The sequence below is a fragment of the Pinus tabuliformis genome, chromosome 1_2 (genome assembly GCF_031772625.1).
Source record: "Pinus tabuliformis cultivar Carrire ecotype Pingquan chromosome 1_2, CPIR1, whole genome shotgun sequence".
Taxonomy (NCBI): Eukaryota; Viridiplantae; Streptophyta; class Pinopsida; order Pinales; family Pinaceae; genus Pinus; species Pinus tabuliformis.
This window is the reverse complement of record NC_142298.1, coordinates 1,136,829,746-1,136,851,549: the sequence shown is the minus strand read 5'-3', so window position 1 is coordinate 1,136,851,549 and position 21,804 is coordinate 1,136,829,746. Positions and strand designations below refer to the sequence as shown.

General features: G+C 40.1%; 1 pseudogene; it reads right to left on the bottom strand.

Moving 5' to 3' along the window:
• The window catches only part of LOC149210178 (endoglucanase 24-like), a 49,493-nt pseudogene extending 46,418 nt beyond the window's left edge, over positions 1–3,075 (bottom strand).
• Positions 3,076–21,804: the final 18,729 nt, after the last annotated feature.

Here is a 21,804-nt window from a genome sequence, read left to right as displayed (position 1 = left end):
ACTACCATATTTGATCACGATCATGAATCTATCACAGTTGATATTTCGAAGCCACCGGTTTATGATGATCTACCTGATGATGAAATTGAAACACCCAAGACTGTCGAGGCACTTCAGCCCAAGCTGATGGTTATGTCAGGCCTTCGCTCTCTTGGGGTTAGTCTGACTTATGATCATGAAATTGTTCAATCACCCAAGGCTCGTCATCACTCATCTATATGCATTGAAGATCCATCTCACACACAGATCATACTTCCTCCACTCATACTACATGATCCTATCGCTCATGCATTAGAGGAATCTTACATTGCAAGCACTCTTGCATGATGTAAGTTATCTTTGTTTATTTCATTTGCTTGCTTGTCATAGTCAAGAGTGTGCTTGTGTTTCAAAGTTTCACGTAGTGTCGCACAACTTTATGACAAGTCCACGAATTGCTCGCCATGCACTTGTACTCATTTGTGTCCTGTGGGCACTTTGAAACACGAAGTGTGGTTGTCTTCATTGTTATATCTTTCTTTCTTGGTGGTTCGCACAACTAGGTTGCTTGCGGGCCAAGCCTTCACCAACATGGGTCGACCAATGCACTGGTGGCTGCATTGGAAATATCACTTCACGTGATCAGGCCCATGCACAATTAGCTTAGGAGTAGGAGTGGTGTTTTCTTGCATGCTTGTTCGCTTACTTGCTTTGTTTGTCTGTGTGTTTGTTTGCTTACTCGCTTTGCTTTCATTTTCGCTTCTACTCTTGCTTTGCTTTGTTGTTTGTTAGTTTTCTTGCTTCGTTTGTAGGTTAGTCTCACATGAAACCATGTATGACTCTTGAAACGAGATGGGTAAAGTACAAGAGGGCTTGTACAACTATCATTACTTGATTATCTGTCATATTGCCTCTATATGAAGAACTTGTTACTTTTATTCCATGATATGTCGAAGGAAAATACATACTCTTTGAAGTGAACCTTGGTGAAAATACAACGCTTGTAACTAGTATCACCTACTCTAGTCGGTTGTTTTTGGGTTAATCCTTGTCAGCGCAGTCAAGTAGAGTAAGGTGAGGTGTAAAACCTTAACAGACATGTCAGAGGTATAATAAATTACTTCTCTACTGGAATAACCTCTTATGCTCTCAATAAGTCGGGATCTCTATTCCGCCTCTAAAATGAATAAGTGCCATGCACAGTTGGAAAAAATGAAAATGAAAAAAATGAAAAGTAAAAAAATTCAAAATTCAAAATGAATAAGGTGAAAGAAGAGAAAGGCTTTCTACGTAGAGAGGTGATGCAAGTAACTTTGTTGGGGTACTGACCAAGCTCGCTGGTAGCGGATCCATGCTTGTGTTCCTATGTGACTCCGTCAGGGTACTCTCCAGGCCTGCTGGCAGCGGAGCAACACAAGAGATGCAACTAAGTCTCTGATGAATATACCGCTTGTGCATCAATATACCCCTCAATCCCAATCGAAACAACTATGTTACCTTGGCTTGGAATGTGTGTTAATCGACCAAGAGCTTGGCAATCCTACATCTTATAATCAAGCTAGTGTGAAACCAAGATGAGATGAGAACTGAACAATACTTCTGGAGGTTTTAGACTTTCTTTTCACGAGAAAGGTCCATTCAGAGAGCTAAAGTTCTACTAGTGTGTCGCCAAGTCTTGTAGCGGCTACAACCACCCTCCAAAATTTTTCCTTAGCTTCGTTTTGGAGCCTCCCTACTGACTTTTCACAACACCTTTTCTTGCTTCGTCAAGTACACAAGCTTCAATGTTTGCTTGCACAAAGACAGCCTACCGATTGCAACTTGATGCATTCCCCTCACAAGTTGTTCATCCGGACTTGGTCCAACTGCAGGTTGAGCAGCTCCCCCAAGAAATTGCGCATTTCTGGAGGGCAACCAACCTTCCTTCCAGAAATTGTGCAATCCTGTCTGGTAGCTTGTTGGGCTCCACAATTGCGCAATTCTGCCAACTAACCCTCACAATGAAGATCTCACAATTTTCCCCAGCAGGGCTGCTCAGTGCAAAATTTGTGCAAATTTGGGCAGCAGTTAGCTGCTCTGCCTAGAAATTGCGCAAATATCCTAGGCAGCCAACCCATCTCCTAGCCAAAAATGCGCATTTCCTTCAAGCAGTTGAGCAGCTTCATGCATGAGCAGTTGGGTTGACTAGTTCCACCTGAGACCAAGGAAACTTGACTTGCATGCATGGCTAGATTTTTCCCGGAATAGAAAAATGCAACATGCAAAAGGCATCCCATGATTCAGGGAGATATTTTTAGCAGCTGGAGGTTACATGTAAAGCTATTTTAGAAAATTTCTTCCTAGTGTCGTCTTTTCCTAGATTTGTGGCATGCGCTTCATGAGCTCAAAATTTATTTATTCGAAGCTTTAAAGATCATTCTTTCACATCAATCTTGGAGCTCTGACATCCCACAACACATCCAGGACTCTTCGACACATCCATCTCAGCTATTCATGGGTAAGTGGCTTCAACTTGTCTTTTTCAACATTTCTGTCACTTTTTGTGTTTTCGATTGTGTGAGTGTTGTTTTCTTGATTTATTTGAACGCTTGTTGTCATTTACATGTATACTAGCTTGTCCTAGCACTATTTCAGTTTTCGTTGCTATCTCAATGTTGTCGCATGCATGAAACTATTTTGCACGAACAGTCGTTGATTCGGCGACTCGCTTCACCCACATGCATGTTGATATGTTTATTAAATCCTTCACTCATGTTTGCATGCAATATCAATCACTTATGCTTTCACTTAGTGTCGCCATGCATTTAATTTCATATTTTATTTTATTTGCCCGTCGACGAGTCTCACCAACCTTGGCTGGACTCTCCTTCACTGAGACAAAATTGCGCAATATGGGGAAGGAAGGTTCTGTGTTCCTCTCTAGAAATGCGGATTTCTGCCCAACGCTATCATCCAGGACTGTTTTGCACATTTCTGAGGGACATTGACTGTTGGCCTAGAAAATTGTGCAATGCAATCTTTGAGCCTGAAGTCACTCCCAACTGGAATTGCGCATTACGCAATCCCAATAGCCAGTAGCCAGTCTGGATTGCGCATTGTGCAAATCAAACAACCAGTGTTGCCTCCTAGACAGCCTAGACAACCTTTTCCGTAGTTCTGGCAGGCAGTGACCCAACTTCCCAGAATAAATTGCGCAATCTTGCCTATTAGTTCCCCAGGTATTTGTTGTGTCATTCCCCAAATTTGCTTTGGTTTTCGCTCACAAATTTCTTGCGCTGCATGTTGCTTGTCTCCAGATCTTTCAGGTGTTCATCCACCTCTTAATAGTACAAGACCAATGGATTCCAAGAGAGCGAGATCACAACACACTATGGAAATGCAGCTGGATCAATAGTTGAGCGAGTGTCCTCTAGTCTACCGATCTATGGAGATACAAAGTTGTTTCTAGACAAGGACATCAAACTCAAGTGGAAAGAGGTTAATGAAGCATTTGTAGACACTTTTGAGGAAGACCTCGAAGACTGTTAGATGTATGTGAACATTCACAAGTTCGGCTTGTACCGGATTGCATGCAGATACCCCGCGTTCCCATGCATAGACATGATACACTGGATCATCTCTCACACTGACCCCGAGACAATGACCTTGAACAGTGTCACTGGGACGAAGCTTGCAACCTTATGGGCACAAGATTATGATGAGATGTATTAGATCTCAGAGCCCGTGATTGTCATGAAGACTCCATTTAGCTTACTCAACAATGGTGCTAACTCTAGAGACATTCTGGAGAACTGGGTAAAGGAGTCGGCTCGATTCAAGTGTACACCCAACCAGACCTACAAGACAAAGATATTGTGGAAGGTGTATCAATACCTATTCATATTTTATTTTCAACTATATGGCCAAGAAAGCATGGAAACCTTCCCACAGAGTTGGGTGATCGCACTGGACCAACTGGCTAGAGAAGGAAGACCATGTAACTGGTCTGGCTTGTTGGCTCATCAACTAAAGGAACAGGTAATGAAGGCTTGATAGTTACCTAGAGGTATGCATGCAAAGATTTACATGTCCGCCTACATCTTAGATGCAGTCTGTGCCCGACAGGTGTTCTTGGGCTTGGAGTGGCCATGGTCACTGGCGGAGACTATTATGAACACATATTTCAAGTTGTTGTCCAAATGCAGCTTCAGAGGAGTAATCATACGACGGTCCAAACATTTTGTCACCCCAGTGTACAAGATGATATTCAAACAAGATCCACCCTGCATGTCGAAGGAAGCAATGGAGGCACTGATAGGCATCACTGATTGGTATGTCTCACCGCCTGACACTTTCATCCGGATGTTTAGTGCGGAGAAGCCTTCGCATGTTCTACCGAAGTTTGCCTCGGATATACTTATCATGCAGGAAGTATCATATCACATCTTAGCAGGATTGACAGCTAGACTACACCAGAAGAAGTCACCTTGGCCCGCTCTTCCGTTGCGGATTGGGTTATATGAGATTCAGAGTATCAAACAAGCGATGTTGAAGCAAAATTGATGAAGAAGTACCCATTCAACCTCCGAAGCTACAAAATGTAAGACCCACACTACATTGTGAAATATCACAACATGAGAGTTCAGTGCAACTGGATTCACGGGGCATGTCATTGGGCGGAGAAGGACACATGGAGATATTGCTACAATTTCTCTAGACCCAATGAATAGATCAACTTCATTGTGGAGTGGTTAGTGAAGCAACATGAAGCAGCATCACGAAGAGCACTAGCAGCAACAGTAGCAATAGTGGCAGTAAAGGAAAGCATACTAGTGTGCGACAAAGGTAAGAGGAATATTGTCAATCACATGGAGGAGGAGCAAAGCTGCAAGTTCCAAGCAGATCCATTAGTAGAGAAATAAGCGATGGCTATAGAGACAAAGAGGCACGAACGCGATATGCATATCCCGCAAAGGTAGAGGGATAAGAGAAGAATGGAAGAAGCAGAGAAGGAGTTGCATGAGCTAAGGGAGCAACTCTAGAAGGAACAAGAGCTGAGCAAACAGGAGAGGGAAGTGCAGTAGCAACAGGTACAATAGGGGGCGCAACATGTGCAAACAGATGAAACAACGCATGTATAGGTAGTGGACTTATCAGATCAGCCGGCATCAAGCTAACAGGGTGAACCAAAACAGGAGCAAGACTTCGCTCATGAGATAGAACAAACACTTCAACAATTGGATGCAGACATGGAGCAACAAGACTTGAAACAGGACACCGACCTCATGCCTCATCACCAAGAGGTCAACTTACCCGCTTCACCGCATCCAGATGATGAGCAAGTCTCGAGTGACCAAGGGGGCACTGAGATCCTTAGTGATTAGCTGGAAGGAGAGATGCACAACATCTCATTCAACGAATATCGACATAGAGTTGTGTAGTCTCGCAGAGTATCAACTCCAGAGGATCATACATCTTCTGCGCAATTTGAAGAATGAGTGATCGTGACTAATGTGCGCAAACATCCAACAACCTTGGCTGATGCAACAAGAGTGTATGCCGAAGCCACTAGATCAAGTGTTCGTTTTGTGATAGTTGAGAATAAGTGATGGGGAAGGAATTACAGATGACCAAGCAAGGAGGAGACTTGGTGACAACATCCACCCGAGATGAACTAAGGAAGGTAATACTAGATGAAGTATTGTCCCTTGACACAATAATGTGGGTGTTGTACTCCAAGTTTGGTACCGTGCATAAGGTAGTCGTCCATCTCAACAGATGGTAGCAGCGATGTGCTAGAAGAGCACATATCTTAACAAACTTGCATGTTGTTGTTGATGACATGTAAACATGGACGATGAAATACAAGGGAGCCCCGCTTCACTTGCCTAAGATGATGAGGGTCAATGCAGTCGAGCTGAAAGCACGTATCCGAAGTCAGATCCAGAACTATGAAGAGCTCCCGCAGCTCATCACTAGCATACATGTTTCCAATTTGTTGTTCGGATAGGGGAAATTAGGAAAGAAAATAAACATACATTTAGTTATAAATTGACCAAGAAAAGCACATAACAGATTTAAAAACTGAATTCAACCACACGCATAGACAAACAAGGTGTCAAGGAAACATCCACGGGGCAAGCGATTGGAATCTCTATTAATAAGACAATGATTCTCCATGATTACATTTCTCAGGCATTCACTAGTTTTATACAAGCCTTCTCCGTTACATAACTGTTATTTCGGTATAAAACTAACTAGTTACATTTTTACCCAAATTTACATAATTCGTTGTCAAACTTCCAACAAACTCCACCTTGACAACAATTTTCCTAATCCCTTGCCCATGCCCATTCATCATATTTTCTGCAAGCCAAGAGAAGCTAAACACCATCACAACTTCTCTACTGTAACTGGCTTTGTGAATATGTCTGCACAATTATCTCGCGTATGGACCTTTTGAAGAGCTACTTTTCCGCCATCGATCACATGTCTCAGAAAATGATACCTTACATCAATGTGATTGGTTCTGTTGTGATAAGCAGGATTTGTAGCCAAGTGAATAGCACTTTGACTGTCACAAAGTACATTCACTTTCTCCTGCATTCTTCCAATCTCATCGAGCATAAACTTTAACCAGATTGCTTCTTTACTGGCATCTGAAGCAGCTATATATTCAGCTTCGGTAGTGGACAACGCAACTGTTTCTTCAAGCTTTGACATCCAACTAATTGCTCCACCTGCAAGAGTAAAGACATAACCTGTAGTAGATCTTCTTTTGTCCAAATCACCTGCATAGTCAGCATCTACATATTCGCAGACTGATCCTTCACTACCATTAAAGACGATGCAATGGTCACTTGTGCCTCTTAGATATCGAAGCACCCATTTCACTGCTTGCCAATGTTTTTTACCTGGATTTGTCATGAAGTTGCTGACAACTCCAACTAAATGTGAAATGTCAGGTCTTGTAGATACCATCGCATACATTAAATTGCCTACAGCGTTTGCATATGGTACATGAGACATACACTGCTTTTCTTCATCAGCTCTAGGACTCAAAACCGAAGAAAGCTTAAAATGGGAAGCTAGTGGAACATTAACAGGTTTCACATTGTTCATAGAGAACTTTTCAAGTACTTTCTCCACATACTTCTGTTGTGATAACCAAAGCTTACTATTTTTCCTGTCTTTGTGTATCTCCATGCCCAAGATATGTTTTGTTGCTCCAAGATCCTTCATATCAAACGTCCTAGAGAGTTGAGCCTTTAACCTGTTGATCTCTTCCATGCTTTTGCTTGCAATAAGCATATCGTCAACATACAAAGCTAAGATAATGAATATGCCATTGAAACTTTTGAAGTATACACAATGATCATACTCACTTCTTATAAAGCTCTGGCTCACCATGAAGGAATCAAACTTCTTGTACCATTGTCTGGGAGACTGCCTCAAACCATACAATGATTTCCTGAGCTTGCAAACTAATCTTCTGCTGCGACCTTGTACAAAACCTTCTGGTTGTTCCATATATATCTCTTCATTCAAATCACCATGTAGAAAAACTGTTTTAACATCTAACTGTTCTAACTCAAGATTAAGTAACGCAGTTAGTGCCAACATAGTACGAATAGAAACAAGTTTTACAACTGGAGAAAAAATCTCATGAAAGTCTATACCTTCAACCTGAGAATACCCTTTTGCTACCAGTCTCGCCTTATACCTTTCGATACTTCCATCAACTTTCCATTTCAGTTTGAAGACCCACTTGCATCCAACAACACTTCTCCCTTCAGGAAGCTCTACAAGATCCCAGGTATTGTTATTGGCTAAGGAATCCATTTCTTCTTCCATAGCTGTTTTCCATTTTTCGTTATCTGTATCATCTACTGCTTCCTGATAACAAGAAGGTTCCCCATCTTCAGTAATCAAAGCAAAAGATGAAGCATAATCTTCATACCTTTTGGGAGTTTTTCTTTCCCTTGTAGACCTTCTTAGAGCAACTAGTTGCTGAACTAGTTCAGAAACTTGAACTAGTTTAGAAGCTTCAATGGCTTCCTTTGTGTCTTCAACACCTTTTTCTCCAGAAGTCTCTCCTTCCTTTTGACTGTCACCAAAAGGTCTAGCCTCCAACTGAACTCGTTGATTTGGCGATACCTGTTCTTGTTCAATTCTTTCAACATTTGATTTTAAAAGAGAAGATTCATCAAATGTTACATCTCGACTAATGACTATCTTCCGCAATGTAGGATCCCACAACCTGTATCCTTTCACTGCATAGTCATACCCAACAAAGACATAACACTTCGATTTTGGATCTAATTTTGAACGTTCATTTTTAGAAATAAGAGAATAAGCATCACAACCAAATATCCTCAAATGTGAATAATCACAAGACTGACCTGTCCACACTTCTTCAGGAATTTTACAATTAATTGCCACTGAAGGTGATCTGTTAACTAAATAACAAGTAGTAGATATTGCTTCTACCCACAACTCCTTTTGCAAGTTAGCATTGCTGATCCTGCTTCTGGCTCTTTCCATAAGAGTCTGATTCATACGCTCAGAAACACCATTTTGCTGAGGAGTAAAACAGCAGTTTTGTGTCCAATAATTCTCTCATCCTTACAGTATTGTTCAAATTCAATTGAAGTGAACTCACCACTATTGTTAGTTCTTAAAGATTCAATAGATTTGCCTATTCTTTTCTCTACCATTGCTTTAAATTGTTTAAAGATACTGAATACATCAATGTACTTTTTTAGCATAAAGACCCAAACTTTACGGGAGAAATTATTAATAAACGTTAAAAAATATCGAGCACCTCCATATGACACAACAGGGGATGGTCCCCACAGATCAGAATGAATATAGTCTAAAATATCTTTACTATTATGATTTCCAACTTTAAATCTCTGTTTACACTGTTTTCCATGCACACAATGTTTACAGAAATCTAACTCCAAGGATTTCAGATTGGGAAGAGATTTACATTTCATCAGTATCTGAAGAACTTTCTCACTCATATGACCTAATCGTTGATGCCATAGATGAGTACCTACTTCTTCCTTTTCTGACGCAACCGCTGCTTCACTGACCTGAGTACTTCCTTTTAACCTGTAAAGATTTCCGACCTTTTCTGCTTTCATAACCACTAGGGCTCCTTTAGAGACTTTCAAGATGCCATCCTGACCTGTAAACTTATAACCATCTGAATCCAACACTCCCAAAGAAATCAATTTTTTCTTCAAATCAGGTACATGTCTAACACTAGTTAATGTTCTAACTGTGTTATCATACATCTTAATCCTGATATTTCCCATCCCAACAGTTTGACATGACACATTATTACCCATAAACATAGAACTACCGTTTACATTTTCATACGAAGTAAACCAATTTCTATGTGGGCACATGTGATGAGAAGCACCAGAGTCTAACAACCAGCTATCTAAACCTTGAGAGACATTACATTCAGGTGAAGTTTCATCTATCATACATAATTCTTCAGCAGATAAAACTTCGTCTATCATATTTGAATCGACTTGATTCACTTCCTTCTTCGGATTATCAGATTCCTTTCATTTCCAACAGTCTTTCTTCAAGTGTCCAATCTTATTACAGTGCCAACATTTTGCCTTACACTTCTTTCCCTTTGATTTCGATCTGGAAGACCCCCTTGGTTTTTCTCCTCTTTCCTTTGAGCATCCATTAGCTACCATGGCTTCTGATGCAACTGTTTCAGTATTGGATTTCCTTCGTACTTCTTTAGACAGGAAAGCTCTCACGACTGATTCAAATTTCAAAGAATCAACAATGCTCAAGCTGATTGAAGTTACGAAGTGATCCCATGATTCGAGCAGAGAACATAGCAAGGTTATGGCTTTATCTTCTTCTTGAATTTTAAATTCCATATCTGTTAATTGACATATAAGTGTATTAAGAACATTCAAATGTTCTGCAACGTTTGAACCTTCTTTCATTCGAAGACTATATAACTGTCTTTTCAGATAAATTCTGTTGGTTAATGACTTTTTCATATAGAGTTTTTCCAATTTTCCCCACAATCTTGAAGTTGTAGTCTTTTCAACAATATTGAAAAGAACTTCATCTGTGAGGGATAACTGGATGGTACTGAGAGCTCGGGCATCCAAGTCCTCCCAGTCTGAAGTAGTCATGGTTGTAAGTTTCTTAGTTGCCCCATCCAATGCCTTGTGCAACCCTTATTGTACAAGCAAATCCCTAACCTTCAGTTTCCAAAGAGTAAAATTGCTCTTTTTGGTGAATTTCTCCACCTTGAATTTTGCATTCGACATCTTGGCCATTTTTCTAGGGTTTCAATCTTCAGTCTTTGAACTAGGGTTTTTCCTTTTCAAAAAAATAATCTCAGTCTTTGAACTAGGGTTTATATTTTTCTTTTCAAGAAATAATAATTTTTTCTTTATTTACAAACCCTTTCTTTCTTGCAAACCCCTTTGTTTAAAAAAAAAAAGACAAAGAAACCCTTCTTTTTTTCCTCCAATATTTGTATAAAATCCACCCCCTTTAAAAACTTGATTTGATTTCAATCTGTTGTTTTTGTTTCAAAAAATTTCTGCTGGAAAAAAAAAGGTTCTGGAAATTTTTGATAAATACCCGGGTTCCATAGGCAACTGCAGTAGCTTGATGGGGTTCCTCTTCACGCGACTCTAACTCTGCACACAGGCAGGTCACTCCTGCATCCGCAGATCTGGTAGCACTTCTTGCTGCAACTATGGCAGCGAACACGCTAAGGGTTTGGCAGCGTCCACGCAAGTTCCTTCACACGGAGACTATCCTCCTCATGCAGAGCCATAGCCTTCACACTGAGAAGGCAACAACAAGTTCCTTCACGTGCCGATCTGGAAAAGCGGTCCGACAACTTAGCAATGGCACGCTGGTCTTCACGCAGGTCTGGAATTTTTTTTTTCTCAAACTATTCACGCACACGCAGGTCTGGCAGCACTATTCACGCAGGTCTGGCTCAGACTATTCACACACACGCACGCTGGTCTTCACGCACACGCAGGTCTGGAACCCTCTTCCTTGACAACATCACTCTTCTTATACAGCTGCTCTATCACACTATGGACACGGGTATGGATGCAACCAGCTCCCTTTTCCTTAATAGCAACCCTCTTCCAGCAAGCATTTCTTGATTGGTCCGCGATAGGCTCTAGACAGGTGTTGCAAATTGGCTCTAAATAGGCTTTGTAAAACACGTACAACGGCTTCCTTTTCTCCAGCAACGGGCTTGGTATATGTGTGACAACTTTTAATCAGCACGCAGCAGATTAATGAGCCTCCACTCTACGCAGCCATAAACCTCCCTTCACGCAGCAATGAGCTCGCCTTCACGCAGAGCCTCCACACTAACTTCGCTCCGATACCAATTGTTGTTCGAATAGGGGAAATTAGGAAAGAAATTAAACATACATTCAGTTATAAATTGACCAAGAAAAGCACATAACAGATTTAAAAACTGAATTCAAACACATGCATAAACACACAGGATTTACGTGGTAAAACCTTGACAGGGTGTCAAGGAAACATCCACGGGGCAAGGGATTGGAATCTCTATTAATTCAACAATGATTCTCCACGATTACATTTCTCGGGCATTCACTAGTTTTATACAAGCCTCCTCCGTTACATAACTGTGATTTCGGTATAAAACTAAGTAGTTACATTTTAACCCAAATTTACATAATTCGTTGTCAAACTTCCAACACCATGCACGAGTATTCAAGATTATGGATGTTTTGGTGCGCACACATGCGATCCCATCTATTGGGACTCTCACCCAGGCAAAGACAAAGAAATAGGTCCGACTAGAATTTGACTCGTACTTCGACGAGTTGATGCGCATTTCCACTAGCCTAGACTTGCCCATCAATGCAGAGATCATGCATAAGTATATTGTTGGTCCAACCGCATTGAAGAAAATGACGTGCATGCTTTCAGAGGAGTTGGATAGAGGAGCCCGAGCAGTCTACCTAGATGTTATGGAGGCAAGAGTCAGGTTTCAAACATATGCCATCGCGGAGCACACGAACACCATCAAGGACTACTGATCTTGGCATCAGTATGTTACTATCGATCAACATGAGAATGTTGAGGAGTTGGACTTCCATGGTTGTCTAAGTCAAAGTGATGTCTAGCTTTGGCTTGCACAAGCCATTTTTTTTCACATGGGTACATGTGAATTGTAATATAAAGTCATGTCAAGTGTAAGCCAAGTTGTGATAGTTGGATGTAACAGTCATAGAGTAGGTGAAGAGTCATGAGGGTAGTTGAACCGTTACAAAGGAAAATGTCAAGGGTCACCCCACCCTTTGCTATAAATAGTCCCTCATAACTCACTGTAAAGGCTTTTGGTCAACCAAGCTTCCAATAAGACTATCTTGGAGAGAGCGTGGACAATATTGTAATGCGCCTTGGCTTCTCCACTGCGCAGAGCTAGTACATCTCTGTGGAGGAGTAAGCAGATGTGACTATAACATTCCACTATTAGGACTAGTTGTTGGACATGGATGTATTGTATGACTAGAACTTACACTTCTTTACATAATAAGAGCCAACATGTTTCATGCATATGTTGTATTGTATTGTATTCATCTAGTTTACTCTAAATGATATATGTATTGGTTTTCTTACACATGCATGAATGGACTATTCTATATAAGTATGAATAAATCTTTCTGAAATGTGATGTTGGTTTAATCATCACTTTGGATTGTTCGTTAACTTATTTTCTAGCTTGTGGTACATCTTTGCTTGTGTGTTCCCTTCCAAGCCGAGTTCTATTACAGGTTTCCACGGGGCGCACTCATCTCAACCCCCATGTGTTAGAACCTCTCATGCACCTTCCTTGACTCACTATAGCTGTCACACCCTTGCTATCTACAAAGTTATCTTACTTGCCTCTATGCGAAATCGCAGTCAAGGCATTACCATATGACTCACTGCTGGGACTCCTACATCAAACGGTCTGAGGTCTAATTTGGTCTTCTTACCGGGAAGATCTCCTGACATGTTGACAGGTCTAGTACCATCAACAAAATACAAAGGCGAAAGAAGAGAAAGGCTTCTTCTGTAGAGAGGTGAAACATGCAACTCCACCGGGGTACCCCCACACACACCAATTGATTTACACTTTAGGGGTTTATAACCAATAGAAAAATTAAGTCAAAATTTGAAACCCATTATCATTATATGAAACTATAAGAAGTTTTGTATAGGCCAATCTTATAGATGAAATAGAAAAACCTTAAAATGATTCCTCTTTTATTTTATTATATTATGTGTTGATCTGAACGTTGAATGAATGTATAATAATTAGTCTCCCCACCAAGACAACCAATACAAATACATATATCATAATTTTTTTCTTGTCAATTTCATTTATATGATGTTCATTAATATCTTGATTCGGATGTAAACATGAACGCAACAAATTAGTACTTCATTTCATTAACGTAAAATACTGAAATAACATATTTACCGATCAAACGATAAAGTGAACTGGTACCTGTTTTTTTGAGGTAGCAAAAAATCACTCGATTTTGAAATGTGATGATGCCAAAATAAACTTTTTTTAAACATATTTTTGGCACTTTAAATTTTCTTATGTATCAAGTATGAATATTGATGTTAGTGATTTTCATGCTGATTTTGAAAAGTGCTGATGTAGCATCAATCCCTTTTTTTAGAAGCTTGGTTTTTGATGCTTTAAATTTAATTATTATTATTATTAAAATATTTATTTATTTTATGTAGCAAGCATAACATTTTTTTTTAAATGTTAGTGATTTTCATCTTGATTTTGAAAAGGGTTGATGCAACATCAACCATTTCTCTTTAGAGGGCTTATTTTTTTCATTTTAAATTTTGTAATGTTTCAAGTGTGGATATTTTTTAAAATGTTTGTGATGTTCATTAAAAAAAAAAAAAAGACAAAAAAAAACTCAAATAATAAAAATATATATATAAAAAAAAACACCCATAAAAATGTAAAAATAAAACAATTTTTTTTGAAGTAAAATTAATTCTATTATATTAACAGTAAATTACAACGAGTCTCTGGCCTTTGCTGGTTTGGAATAGAGATATAGCAAGTTTAAACATCAAAAAAAAAAAAAAAAAAAATGTGTCGAAACTGCCCGAAGGGGAAACCAATTCGAAAAACAGTGGAAAAGGCTACCTGCGCAGGGTTGCTATCTTTTAAATCAAAATAGTCCATTATAGCAAGTTCTTCAAAATGACCACATATTTTGAAAAAGAAAACATTAAAATAAACCATCAAAAAACCAAGCTAGGTGGCGAAACCTGTCTGCATGGATGTGCTAGGTGTCGGTAGGCGGTGGCGGCTCCTCCACTATCAAGCATCTGTAATCCTCCCAATCATACTCAGCTACCTTCTTGCCTCTCGGAGTGTCATCAGTCGTCTTGCCTTTGCCTTTACTGGTGTCACTGCTACCTGAGGCTTTCGGCTTGCTTGTTGCAGACTGCACCTGAGCCATCTTCTGAGTGCTGGCGCTCGATTGCCCCTATGCAGAGGCGGGAGGCATTTGAACTGGGGTCTTCACAATGTTGTAGGCTAGGACGGATTACGGGTAGGTCTCCTCTCTGAATTCCACAAAGACGGTGGGTATTATTGCGGGTTTGTTCAATGTGCAGAGGAAGCGAAATTGAGTAGATTGATGGGGCTGGTGAGGGAACATAGGGAGATTGACCGGCTCGGTAGCAGCAGTGATCCTTTGAGCTTCGTCGGGGTGAGCGCGACCGCTTTTGCTACGGGTGGCAGGGTAGTGGCTCATGGATGGAATGGAGGATGGGGAGGACGAAGGAGAGGCCAACGCAGAGGGAGGACGGGGAGGGGCGGATGACTCGGCCTCGATTGCTGCCTCACCTACTGCGCATGCGATGACGAAGCCGCAGCATAGTTCTATGAGTGGGGTGGTGCAAGCTGGTGTGGGTCGAGAAGACAAAATTGTTGGTTGTGAGCTGGGAATGGGCGATAGACTCTACGTTGAAGATAACAGGATTTCTGGAACCAAAGACGAAAGCAGGTGCTGAGGAATTAAGTTGCAGAGTACAAAGAGCAATATGGGAGAAATGAATTCTGTTCCCCAAGTCTACACAACTCAGGATACTGCAGTGCCTTCCTGTCGTCGTGCGAGAGCTCGACTTCGCGGGGTCAAGGTAGCAAGAGCAGTTTAATGGAGGCAGAACAAGGTGTTGCAGACGATCTGGATCCATAGTTTTAGAATTACAAGGGAGGTCTCAACCCGTGCACCAGATTAATGGCGTGGGCCGAGTGACAGAGGCTCGCCCTAAATCACCGCGGACGAGAACGTAGCTGTTCATGTAGCCATGCCACCTGCCAGACCAATGTCTCATCCACATTAATGCAGTCTTAAACACCCACAGGCGGGGAAAATAAAACAAAATTCAATTGTAAAAAAAAAAAAAAAAAAATTAAAAGAAAGGAAAATATTTCAAAAAAACCATAAAATTTAAAGAAAAAATTTGAATATTAATTAAAAAAAGATACATCCATAACCATTCTTTTAAGTTAAAAAAATTAAAACAAAAAAAATGAAAAATACAAAATACAAAAGATTAAAAATAAAATTAAAAAATAAAAATATTTAAATTAGAAAACAAAAAAGAACTAATCAAAACCAAAAAGGCCACGAGCGTGGCTGGCCAATTTTCGGAATCGGCAAGCCAACCCCGCCCAAGGATTGCTCGCTGATTCCGTGCAGCTTGCCTCACGGCCCACTCCCAACCCCACTTGGGGTGGCGAAAATTTTTATTTTAATTTTTAATTGTTTTTCAATCTAACTTTAATTTTTAATTTAGTTTTAATTGTTTTTTAATTAAATTTTAATGATTTTTATTTTAGTTTTTTAAATTGTTTTGTTTTTATTTTTTTATTTTATTTTTAATTCAATTTAATTTTTTAGTTATGTATTTTATTTATCTATTTAAACAAAATTATTTTATTTTTATTTTGTTAATTTATTTAATTTTGGTTAAATTATATATATTTTTTTTTTTTGCTTTACTTATTTTATGATTTTTTTTGGTCTAATTTTTTATATTTATAAGTTAATTTTATTATTTTTTACATTATTTTTTTCGATTTTTTGGTCATTTTTTATAGTTTTTTTTTCTCATGTTATTTTTTGTGTTTTTTATTTTTTTCAATATATAAATTCTTATTTTGCTTTGTATTTTTCATTTTTATATATTTATTTTATTTTTTTTGTTTTTATCTTCTTTCTTCTTCTTTTTTTTTTTTTTTGCAGGGTATGTGTCAATGCTTGTCTAACAACTCGATCCCATTATGGGCAATTTGATAGTTGATTTTAAAATTTTCGTTATAATGAATAGAGTCTGCCCCCACAATGTGTCAATTTCATAGTTGGTCTTTACGTTTTCATTACAACGGGTCGAGTTCACCTACACCGCGTGCCAATTCGATGGTTGATTTATAAAAAAAAAATTACAATGTTTCAAGTTGTCTTAGGTTAAGATTTTAAAATCACCATATATTTTGCATTAAAAAAATAAATTACTCTTTAGTGTTCATTTTTAAAGTTTTTTGTCATAAAAACTTTTCATAATGTCATGCCTGAAATATTTTGAAAACTTGAAATTTTTTTGTAGTCATAATCTTTGGTTTTAATTGCATGGTTGAAAAATTGTCAAGATTTTAATGTTTTTCTAAGCCATGATATTTTATCTTTAATGCTATGGTCGAAAACAATAAAAATTTCAAGGTTTTTTAGAGTCAAGATATTTTCTTTAACATGGATGAAAATAGTTGGAATTATCAAGATTCGAGACATGATATTTTATCTTTAACATCTTGTCCGATAATTGTTGGAATTTTACAGTTTTTCAAAGTCCGGATATTTTTCTTTACTTCCATTGCTAGAAAATGTAAAAATTGTAACCCGTTTTTTTTTTGTTATTCCAGAATAAATGATTTTTTAAGAATGTTTTTTTCATCCATTTAAAAAAAAAAAGGTTTTTACTTCCATTTAAAAAAAATGTTGAAAATTTACCTTGCAAAAAAAAAACACCATCGTTCTGGAAAAAACAATTTTTTAAAGGGTGTTTTTTCATCCATTTAAAAAAAAAAAAAGGTTTTTACTTCCATTTAAAAAAATGTTGAAAATTTACCAAAAAAAAAACATTTTGGAATAAACAATTTTCATTTTTTGGTTGTTTTTCCATTTTTTTTTGGGTTTTGAGGTAATAGTTTTCATTTCATCCATAACTATGTTAAATATGCTTACAAACGAAATGGAAATAAACTAGCTCAAGCAATGGTAGCTTATATCTGAGGAGAGATGTGGTGGCTACATGTCTCTGAACTGTGTTACAATGAGGCTCGAAGGTCTATTTATTGTTGAGAAACAATGGAAAACCCTAAACATCCAAAACCCTAACCCTAAGAGATGAAGCGCTAAACTATGGGTCGCGTTTTGGGTAAATTGATACATCAACTGCCTGGGATCGTAACTTTGACATACAATCTTCGTTTGACATGCACAATATCTAGTTAGAAAGATCTATCCGAGGACTACAACTTTCTGTGGACTCGTGTTACTTCTCGTTTTCCCAAAAAACGTCGTTTAGAGCTTCAAAACGTTTCCAGAAGTCCAGAACCTGAAAAACTGTTAAAAATAGTAAAATGTGCTACAAATAAGGAAACTTGAAAACTAAAAGAGACAGTTGTGGGGGTCCAAGTGGGATATGTGGGTGACCACCAACATCCACTTGGATCATTCCTCCCCCATTAGGAATCAATGGTCCCCATTGCGTTGAGTTCCTTTATGAGATGAGGAAACTTTTGCTGAACTTGGTCCCTGGTGAGCTATTATGCAACCTCTGATGTGTCCAATAATAGTGGGAAGCATGGTTGAGAGTAGTCCACATTGAACACTCTGTGCAAGCGAAGAAATGGGGGAATATTGTGCTCCAAATCATTGTTTCCCATAGCCTTGGTAATGGTGTAAGGACCATATCGGAGTGGTCTGCGCTTCTGATGGGCTCTTGTAAGGCGTTTTTTCTACAGATGCAACCAGACTTTATCGCCCACTTGAAACTTGTGTGGCACCCAATGTTGATCATGTCGCTGCTTGTACTTGGAATTTTTCACAATGGAGTGGTGATATATCGACCTGTTGGGTAGAGGTGCTTCGAGAGTCAGACTGAATGAATGCTTGACCTGACAATACAACAACACCCCTGTGGGTGGGGAGAAGATGTCCCTGTATCCTTTTATCAATGTATCCACCCACTGTCGCTGCGGCATGGAGGAACCCTTCGCGAGGGTCATGGATGTGGCGACGATCTTCCCCTTACTTTGGGAGCGAACCAGAGAGAAAATGAATTTCCTAGTCTGGGAGATGAGCTTGCTGCATTTCTTAATATCCTATATAATGAATTACCCAAAGAAATAATAACAACACAAGGCCTTGACTCATACACAGCATGACGCCTCCATAAGTATGGTTGGCCTAATAGTACATCACAAACATCAAGAGGTGCAACATCACACAATAGCTCATATTTGTGAAGGGCTTGATGCTATAGAGAAGGCGACACTCTTGGGGGACTCGGAGATCTCGTCCTTGATGAAGCCACCCGATACTATACGACTGTGGGTGTGGTGCAGTGAGTAGGCCCAACCACTTCACGACTTCTGCTAAAATGAGGTTCTTTTGGCTCCCATTGTTAACAATGAATCATAACGGCCAACCCTTCACCCATATCTGTGAGTGGAAAAGACGCTCCCCCTCCTCTCGATCTTCGGGCTCATTTTTCTGGACCTTGGCAGTGGCAACAATGGCGCTGGGCTCTGCATCAATGTTTTTCTTCCCTTTGTCATTCCCCTTGTCGGGTTCTGACTTAGGGTCGGAACATGCATTTGATTCTGAAGCCTTCAACTCGGCCACTAGCCACTGCTTGGTTCGGCACTCACTTGTGTTATGAGTGGGGCTCTTATGCAACTCACACCACTTTTCTGTGTCCTTTGACTTCGTGGTGTTGTTCTTTTCTTGCGGCTTCGATGGGTTGTCTTAGATCACCCCGCCTTGGCTTTGTCCTTTGTTCTTCGAATTCGCAGATCCAAAGTCCCGCTTCTTTTGTTTAAGCTTTTGCTCAATCTTGATAGCATATCGATATATCGTGCCAAGCGAGAAGATATTCAAGAACTCCATCTCGTCCTAGATGTCCCTGTGTACACAACCGTGGTATTTGAGTACCAAATGTAGCTCAAAATCCTTGATACCCAACTTTGTGTGAAGGATGTGAAAAATATTTGTGTAACTCTAACACATTTTGGTCCCTTCCCTTTCGCAGTGTGGTCCTCTTTATATATTTGTCCTCATAACTCTTGACAGGGTAGTACTTTTCTTTGATGGCAACCCGGAATGAATTCCAAGTGAGTGCAGCTGAAAACAGTGAGGTCGTACTTTCATCCTTCTGCTTGCAGTGTGTTTCCCACCAGTGCTTGACATGTGGGGCGACTTTGAAAAGAGCGAAAATAATCTTTTCCTGAACAGAAAAATCATGAACAGGTAAATACCCTACTAGTAGATTTAACCATTTATCTTCAACGTCTGCATCTATCTGACCCTCAAATATGAAAATGCCAAAGTTAACTTGTACCTTAAAGAGTGTGACGTTTCCAAAGTAACTACTGGAAGTAGATGTGTCCCCCTAGCAGCCGTTGAAGGATACAGGCAAAGTTGTCCATCATCGCTTGAGGGCCTCTTCGAACAAGATTTTATTAGGATCCTCTACCCCCTTGTCTTTTTTCATCTGCCATGGGAGGTCGTCGGGATTTGCAAGGCTAGGCTTGCAAAGGTTCGACCAGTTCAAGCCTTAACTCCTTATATCTCGACCTCGTTGGGGACATGCAAAGAAAAACAGAAAAAGTGCATGATCCGGATTTAAACAGGAACGCAACAAATTACAGAGATAACCATAAATACAGAGATGCAATAACCATAAACACATAGATGCAGCGGAAATAATGATTCATTTCATTAATGGAAAATACTTAATACAACCAGAAATGGAAATAAACCAGCTAGGGCGATGGTAGCTATCTCTGAGAAGAGATGTGCGGCTACATGCCTCTGATACCCAACTGTGTGCGAAGGGTATGAAAAATGTTTGTGAACTCCGACACATCTTGGTCTCGTCCCTGCCGCAGTGTGGTCCATTTGATGTATTTGTCCTCATAGCTTCCGACGGGGTAGTACTGCTCTTTGATGGCATCCCGGAAGTCATTCCAAGTGGGTGCGGCTGAAAATAGTGAGCTTGTACTTTCATCCTTCTGCTCGCAGTAGGTTTCCCACCAGTCCTTGACGTGGGGGGCTGCTTTGAGAAGAGAGAAAACAATCTTTTCCCGACTTGAAAATTCATTAACAGAAAAATACCCATCTAGCAGATTTAACCATTTATCTACGGCATCTGCGTCTATTTGTCCCTTGAAGATGGGGATTTCAAAATTAACTTGTACCTTGAAGGGTGTGGCATTTCCAGAGTCGCTGTTGGCAGCCGATGCGTCGCCTCTGGGTAGCCGCTGAAGGATCTGCGCAAAGCTATCCATCATCGCGTTCCTTTGTCGCTCGAGCGCTTCTTCGAGCAAGATTTTGATAGGATCTCCTGCCCCCTCGTCTTTCTTCTCATCCGCCATGAGAGGCCGTCGGGATTTGCGAGGCTGGTCTTGCAAAGGTTCGACCAGTTCAAGCCCTAACTCCTTATATCCCGACCTCGTTGGGGACATGCAAAGAAAAACAGAGAAAAAACAGACCGCTCTGATACCACTGATCCGGATTTAAACAGGAACGCAACAAATTACAGAGATAACCATAAATAAAGAGATGCAATAACCATAAACACATAGATGCAGCGGAAATAATGATTCATTTCATTAATGGAAAACACTGAATACAACCAGAAATGGAAATAAACCAGCTAGGGCGATGGTAGCTATCTCTGAGAAGAGATGTGCGGCTACATGCCTCTGAACTGTTCCGAACTGTATTACAATGAGGCTCGAAGGCCTATTTATTGTTGAGAAACAATGGAAAACCCTTCACATACCGAAACCTAACCCTAGAAGATGAAACGCCAAATTGTGGGCCCCGTTTGGGTAAATTGGTACATCAATTTCCCGGGGTCGTAACTTTGGCATACGATCTCCGTTTGACGCGTACGATAGCTCGTTAGAAAGATCTATCCGAGTACTACCACTTTGGGAGGCAACAATAGCGCTCGGTCGCCCCAGAATTCCAAAAAAACGTCGTTTGGGGCCTCAAAACGGCTCCGGAAGTTTAGGACCCGAAAAACTGCTAAAAATAGTAAACTGTGCTGCAATTAAGGAAACTGAAAGAGACAGTTGTGAGGGTCCAAATGGGTTGGTGGGTGGCCACCAACATCCACCTGGATCATTCCTCCCCCCTTAGGAAGCAATGGTCCCCATTGCGTTGAGTTCCTCCATCTGCTGAACTTGTCCTGCAATCTCTGATGTGTCCAGTGATGGTGGGAAGCATGGTTGACGATGGTCCACATTGAACATTTGGTGCCGGCGAAGGAATGGAGGAATGATGTGCTCCAATGCATTGTTCCCCATAGCCTTGGTACTGCTGTAAGGACCATGTTGGAGTGGTCTGAGCTTCTGATGGGTTCTGGTAAGGCGTTCCTTCTGTCGATGCAACCAGACTTTGTTGCCCACTTGAAGCTTGTGTGGTACCCCTTTGGGTGAGGAGAAGTTGTTCCTGTGTTCTGTCATGA